The sequence below is a fragment of the Saccopteryx bilineata genome, chromosome 5 (genome assembly GCF_036850765.1).
Source record: "Saccopteryx bilineata isolate mSacBil1 chromosome 5, mSacBil1_pri_phased_curated, whole genome shotgun sequence".
Taxonomy (NCBI): domain Eukaryota; kingdom Metazoa; phylum Chordata; class Mammalia; order Chiroptera; family Emballonuridae; genus Saccopteryx; species Saccopteryx bilineata.
In genome coordinates this window covers 28,859,255-28,867,150 of record NC_089494.1, presented here as the reverse complement: position 1 = coordinate 28,867,150, position 7,896 = coordinate 28,859,255, and the positions used below count along the sequence as shown (strand labels likewise).

The 7,896-nt window shown below is 42.0% G+C and overlaps 1 non-coding gene across 1 annotated transcript; it reads left to right on the top strand.

Annotated features, from left to right (window-relative positions):
* Positions 1–2,264: 2,264 nt before the first annotated feature.
* Positions 2,265–2,340, top strand: TRNAV-AAC (transfer RNA valine (anticodon AAC)). The gene has a single exon. It is a non-coding gene; the product is annotated as a tRNA-Val (tRNA).
* Positions 2,341–7,896: the final 5,556 nt, after the last annotated feature.

Below are 7,896 nucleotides of genomic sequence, written 5' to 3'. Positions count from 1 at the left end.
AAACTGCAGATTTTATTTGCCACCTCCTCATTTAAAAACCGTTCACATCCAGTCTCCTGCTGTAGGTGCCAGTTTGCACATGTCTTTTGAAAAGTGTTTCCCAGTGTTTATGAAGAATTTAAAAAACATATCTGTCTTGTGACTCAGCAGTTCTATTTAACAGCACGCTCAGTGAGTAGACCTCAGCAAAGTGCTTTATATACAGAGATGTTTAATGCAGCACTATTTGGTATAATAAAAAATTGGAAACAAATTTAATGTACCTATATATAGGGGAATAGTTAAGTAGCCCCTGATATACACTATTGTAGGGTATAAAAAGTGCTTATGCAATAATGTTCAGTAAACATTAAAATACAAAGCTGTATTAAATATCTCAAAATGTAAAATAGAGAATAAAGGTTTCCTTTCTTCCTCCCATCCCCACTACCCGACCCTGAAGTGAGGTGCGGCAGTGGTCTCCGTAGCAGGACAATAAATATCACGTTGCCTTCCGCCATGGACAGGCAGTCTTGGAAATACCCTAAGAAAAGCATTTCATAAAATAAGAGAGAAAGTGGGGCCCTGGCCAGTTAGCTCAGTCGGTTAAAAGCGTTGTCCCAAGAAGACAAGGCTGCAGTTTGATCCCCAGTCAGGGCACACTCGGGAAGCAACCAAAGAATGCACGACTGAATGGAACAACAAATGAATGCTTCCGTCCCCCCCCCACTCTTCCTCTCTCTTTCTCTCTAAAAGTCAATAAAAATTAAGCCCCGGTTGGATAGCTCAGTTTGTCAGAACATCGTCCCAGAGCACAGAGGTTGCTGGTTCAATTCCCCGGTTGGGGACATACAGGAGCAGCTTGATGTTCTTGTCTCTCTAACTCTAAAAAAAAAAAAAAAAAAAAAGAAGGAAAGAAAGTGGAATTTTCAAGGCATTGCTATTTCTTTTGGAACCAGAGTGTGGCCCTCAGAGTCAGATAGCTCTGATGCTCAAAAAAGGTCCAGTTAAGCACCAGCAGGCCTCTGAGAAGGGTTTGTAAACAGGGGTATAAAATACAGTTGTGGGGTGGTGAGGTTGATGTCGCTTTGCGTAATAAGGATGAAAATATTATCTTCAGTTTATGTGGGGATCATGTTAACTCACATTTAGGAAAATGTTTTTCTAAACCCTCGGTATGAACTGAGACTGCTCTCTCTCTCTGAGGACTTTTCTGTGTGTGTGTGTGTGAATCTGAGTCAGTGGTTACCTGTGTGTGTGTGTGTGAATCTGAGTCAGTGGTTACCTGTGTGTGTGCGTGTGAATCTGAGTCAGTGGTTACCTGTGTGTGTGCGTGTGAATCTGAGTCAGTGGTTACCTGTGTGTGTGCGTGTGAATCTGAGTCAGTGGTTACCTGTGTGTGTGTGTGTGAATCTGAGTCAGTGGTTACCTGTGTGTGTGTGTGTGAATCTGAGTCAGTGGTTACCTGTGTGTGTGTGTGTGAATCTGAGTCAGTGGTTACCTGTGTGTGTGTGTGTGAATCTGAGTCAGTGGTTACCTGTGTGTGTGCGTGTGAATCTGAGTCAGTGGTTACCTGTGTGTGTGCGTGTGAATTTGAGTCAGTGGTTACCTGTGTGTGTGCGTGTGAATTTGAGTCAGTGGTTACCTGCTAAACCTACCAGGGAGAAGACAGAGGCATATTTTAACCTCTCAAGCTAAATAAACCGCTTTCCATTCCTCATGGAACAGCATCCTAGACTGAGGCGCTTGGCTTTGGGAAATGCTGGGGGGGGGGTGGACCCCCTGGGGGAGGAAAGAGGTGGAAGACAGGGCTCTGGGTCTACACTCAGATTTGTTTGGTGGCGATGGTTCTTTTTCTGGACTGTGAGAGCAGTCACATCTGGTGCATGGTTTGCATTTTTTTTTTTCTTTTGCTCTGCAATTCCTTTCATGACCTCCAATCTTCCAGAAAGCCTATTATTCTCTTCCAGCCTGCGTGGTACTGTTGAGGGGAGATTCAGGCGCGGGTCAGTAGAGCACTACGGGCCCTTTCACCTCACTCCTCCCCTGAGGTCAGCGGCATAAAGAGCAGCATTGGGAAGGACACGGGGCCTGAGTTCCAGGCCCTGGTGAGCAGCCGGATGAGCCATGGCCAGTGCAGAGCCCCACAGGGAGAGGGCGCCGCCAAATGGGTGTCTCCAAAGGGCACTGAGACCACTGGCTTCTTCTCCAAATAGATTACGCAGAGGTTCCACCCTGGGTGCTCAATGGAACCACTTGGAAGCTTTTAAAAGCTAGTGATCCCGGCCCTGGCCGGTTGGCTCAGCGGTAGAGCATCGGCCTAACGTGCGGAGGACCCGGGTTCGATTCCCGGCCAGGGCACACAGGAGAAGCGCTCATTTGCTTCTCCACCCCTCCGCCGCACTTTCCTCTCTGTCTCTCCCTTCCCCTCCCGCAGCCAAGGCTCCATAGGAGCAAAGATGGCCCGGGCACTGGGGATGGCTCTGTGGCCTCTGCCTCAGGCGCTAGAGTGGCTCTGGTCGCAACATGGCGACGCCCAGAATGGGCAGAGCATTGCCCCCTGGTGGGCAGAGCTTCGCCCCTGGTGGGTGTGCCGGGTGGATCCCGGTCGGGCGCATGCGGGAGTCTGTCTGACTGTCTCTCCCTGTTTCCAGCTTCAGAAAAATGAAAAAAAATAAAATAAAATAAAAAATAAAAGCTAGTGATCCCTGGGTTCCAGGTATTCATAACAATCAAGTCAAGATCCCTGGGGATGGGCTCTGGCATCCGTGTTTTGTAAGAGTCTCCCAGATGATTCTGCTGTGCAACCAGGTTGAAACCACTGCATTAGAGAAGGTGATTGGGAGTGGGAGCAGCTGACCTTGAGGAGTAAATAGAGTGTATAAATCTCAACCGGAACATTGCAAAAAATTTCTGCGTAGTAAAACATCTCTAAGGAAACACAGTGAATTCTCACGATGATAGTATGTTTCATAAAGTCTGAGAATCACTGAATTAGATAATACTGATTCATTGCTCCCAGAGGAAATGTGTAATATATATATATTATATACATATAATATATATATATTATATATATATATATTAAGGTGATCAACTTTTATACAATGAAGGACATCAACTCCCACATGTGCCTTGACCAGGCAAGCCCAAGGTTTCGAACCGGCAACCTCAGTGTTCCAGGTCGAAGCTTTACCCCACTGTGCCACCACAGATCAGGCCACAATGAAGGACAAAAGTAAATTGAAGAAAACAATATTGTAAATAAAAGAAACATTTTATTCATTGCAACAATAATACAGTATAATATGATAGATGCATAATAAAAACATAATTATGCTTACATGCCTATTAATTTTTAATAATAATTGTAAGAAAAAAGTACTCATTTAGATACTGATCCTTGATGAATTGTTATGTCAAATACAAATACGTCACATCACACACAATGGATCGACTCTGCATAGATCGAATACGGACATTTATAGATTAGTCTTCCAATATCAAAAAGGAGGACATATAGGAGGATACTTTTTGAGGGAAGATGGAGCTTACAAAAGAAGGACTGTCCTCCCTAAAGGAGGACGATTGGTCACCATATATATATATACCTCGTATAGATTATAATCTTTAATCCTAAAAACACATCTCCTGGTAGACTCTATTTTTTTCTTTATTTCACAAAAGAGAAGAAATGAGGCTCAGAGGTGTTAAGTGATTTGCTGACCTTCCCATTACCAGGGGCCAGGATCCGATCTACCAGTGGCCCCTAGCACTGGTGCTGCTTGCACTACACTGCACTGCCCCCTACTGACTCCATCCTCTGGCCACCTGTGCACTAGAGCTGAACCTTGAGAGCTCGAAACAGGTGCAGGTCTGATGGGCCACTCAAAATCTTTCACTGCCATGGGAATGTGCACTGGTATTGATTTGGGAGTTACAAAGAAATTTTAGGGAGTAGGTTTGTAAATTTGTATATACAGAATCCACTAATAATGAAGATCAACTGTATATAACTGACAGTTGTGTTTGGATAGAATTGAATGACTTATTCTTCCCCATTTCACCATTATTCTAAAATTCCTTTAATTAGTATATAATGTATATTATTTTCATGAGGAAAAAAATGTGAAAAACAAACGAAAAATTTCTACCACGGCATCCCCCTGTCTATAGCCCTCTCTCTTCTTAAAGTGCGGTCTGGACAGGTTTCCACCTGGATCACGTTCAGTGATAATTGAAAAAGTACATTCATGTCTTGTCTCTTCCAAAACTACTAACAAAGAATCTAAGGAACCCAAGAATGTGCAAATGACAACTTTCCCTAGATTATTCTTATGCACACTAATGTTTGAAAAACATTTGCTCTTGCAGTCTCCAAAGAGTGAGTATTTCAGAGATGGTGGCTGATAGAATTTACCACTAACAAACCGTTGCTGAAAAAACTACTGAAGGATATACTTTACTATGAGTAACCTACTAGAAAGGTCTCGATGCAAGAAGCCACGATGAGCAAAATGATGGTAAGCAAGTGGTAAATCTGAATGATTGCCTATAGTAAACAAAACAAAACAAAGGGATAGGAAATTAAAATGAAGTGAAATTCAATTAAAATAAATAAAAAGGACAACCAGAGTATGGAAAAAGAGGATGTGTGATTGGTGTTAAAGCATTCTGAAATCTTTGTAGAGTTTGAGAGAAGAAAAGAGGTACTGATTAAACTTTTTGGGGAGGTCATATGCAGGACTTAAGGATAAATAGTAAGTAAATAAAACTATAAAGTATAATTTTGAAATCGGTAGAAAAAAAAGAATTAAAAAATGGGATAACCATAAAAGAAAGGAAAAAAGAACAAACAAGCAAAAACAGGAGGAAAGAATAGTTCAAGCAAAGAGAATATGTGGAATAGAACAGAATCGAAAAAGAGGCTCCATTGCTGTCGATGGAATTATCTGAAATTTGATTTTGTTCTACTTACACCACTAATAACTTAGCCTGGTATGGTTTCATGGATGTTGGAGGGAGACACAAGATTTTTGGGTAAGATACAAGGGACTATAATACAGTGTGACTGGTAGTGTAAGCATCATTTAGCATATTTGTGACAGTCCCTTGTTTCCAACACCCCATGACAATGACACAGAGATCTGAGATGGATGTTTGAACCTGCAGTGAGTTGAGTTACAGGAGAGGAATCTGTTGTTTTATAGCAAGCCGTAAGCAAGCCTATTCTTTGTCCCAGAGAAAGAGAGAGAATGCCTCATTTCCAAAAGTTGCTTGCTGCAGACATGACTCTAAGAAATTGTCACAGTAAAAAGATCAGTCGGGGCCTTGCATTCTTGGCACACCCAGCAGGGTAAGTAGGAGCACAGGGGACCCATGGAGGAGTACCTCCTAACACATTAGTGAGAATCAGTGAGTGCACTGGTTTGCTGGGCCACATAGTGCATGGGGTTGGGGAGAGGAAAAGGAGTGGGGAAGGAGTAGAAAGAAGTAATTAAAACTCCATTGCTAAGAGCCTTATACGGCCATTAGGAATGTTATAACTAGAGTACCACATACTGGATGGCTGAAGCAACATTTTTTATTTATTCATTCATTTTAGAGAGAGGAGAGAGAGAGAGAGAGAGAGAGAGAAGGGGGGAGGAGCAGGAAGCATCAATTCCCACATGCGCCTTGACCAGGCAAGCCCAGGGTTTCAAACCAGCGACCTCAGTGTTTCCAAGTCGAAGCTCTGAAGCAACAGTTTTTTCTCATAGTTCAGAAGGTTAGGAAATCCAAGATCAAGATGCCAGCAGGGTTTATATAGCATCTTCATAAAAAATAATACATTTTTATAGAAAGGACAAGACAAAGAAAAAGGACTGAGCTTCTAGGGGGTGGTAAATTGTGGAAATGTAAATAATGGGGGGAACTAATGGAAGATGATGATTTTTTCAACAAGGTTTGTTGTGTAGGCTTCTCTGCTGCCATCTCTGGGCTGATAAAAGTCTAGAGTTATCTCTAAAGATTAAGAATCATCCTGCTCGGCTTGGTAGAGAAGGGGAGAGTCGACAGCCTTTCTTGTGTCTGTTTCTTCTCAATTACTTCAGCTCAATATAATCCTTATGCTGCAGTGTCACATTTTGAGGTGCCGTATGCTAAACCCCTTAAACCACTATATTCATTTATTATGTTCATTTTAAAACATACATGAAACTGATTTAAGAATGAGATAAACTATATAAATATGTATTCAATATTAATTCTAATAGTTTCTCCCAATATTGCACTAAATTATTTTATGTACTCCTGGTGCATATAACTCAATGGGAGACCACTGAAGTTTAGTATAGATATCTTTGGAAATGTATTCATGACATCATAATTTATTTTCTATGATATACATACCAAAAAAAATTGTTGCAGTGAATATCCTTGGACCAATATCCCTGTTTGTGTGACAATGTCTGCAGAATACATTTTCTTGTAGTAGTAATGTTGAGTCCAATGATATGTGCATTTTATATTTTGGAAAATACTCTCAAATTGACCTACAAAAAAAAAATCTTCAAAAGTTTCAACAATTTTCTTTCCAAATGATAGTCTATAAAAATCTCTTTTTCCAAACTTTCTGCAAAACTAGGCATAAATCTTTAAAATTTTGGCCAATGTAATACGTGAGAAATAATATATTATGGTATAAAATAGTATTTTAAAAATTATGATTGCCTGACCAGGCGGTGGCACAGTGCTGTGGATTGGGATCCTTCAGCATCCCAATCCACAGCATCGGATTGGGATGCGGAAGGACCCAGGTTCGAGACCCCGAGGTCACCAGCTTGAATGCAGGCTCATCTGGTTTGAGCAAAAGCTCACCAGCTTGGACCCAACGTCGCTGGCTCCAGCAAGGGGTTACTCGATCTGCTGAAGGCCCACAGTCAAGGCACATATGAAAAAGCAATCAATGGCAGGGGTCCCCAAACTTTTTACACAGGGGGCCAGTTCACTGTCCCTCAGACCACTGGAGGGCCGCCACATACAGTGCTCCTCTCACTGACCACCAATGAAAGAGGTGCCCCTTCTGGAAGTGCGGGGTGGGGGGCGGATAAATGGCCTCAGGGGGCCGCATGCGGCCTGCGGGCCTGTAGTTTGGGGACGCCTGAACTAAGGTGTCGCCAAGAAAAACTGATGATTGATGCTTCTCATCTCTCTCCGTTCCTGTCTGTCTGTCCCTATCTATCCCTCTCTCTGACTCTCTGTCTCTGTTAAAAAAAAAAAGAATCGATGCTTCTCATCTTTCTCCCTTCCAGCATGTCTGTTCCTGTCTGTCCTTCTCTCTCACTAAAATAAAATTAAAAACAACAACAACAAAAATTATGATTAAATTTAAACATTTTAAATTGATTTTAAGCTTCTGAATTGCCTGGTTATATCACACGTCAATTTTTCTTGTTTTGAGGGGACATATATCTTAAGAGCTTCGTGTAAATTAGGAAAATTAGCCCTTTGTCACATGTGCTATACACATTTTCTTGGGTTGCCCTTTGTTTGTTGTATTGTTTGTGGTCATGCAGAAATATTTAACTTTAAAAAAAATAGTCAAACCATTAGCTTTTCTACAGGTACTTATGTCTGGAGCAGCATGAGGAAAGTGGTAGCCTCAGCCTCCACTCCCTTGAATGATAGATTTGGAGCTAGAGTGAGGGGAGAACTTAGGGTTTATGATGTGAGGGGTCGGGATACAGAAAAGAACATCACAAGGAAGGCAAGTTAGGAAACTTTGGATAGCGGGGTGGTTGGGTCACATGGAAAATATAAATAAAGGCTCTGGAATCAGGCTTTGTGGGTTCAAATCCCAGGACTGATATTTACAAAGTGACTTTGGGGGGTGCGGACAGCAGACATTTCTGTGCCTCAGTTTCTTCATGTGAAAAT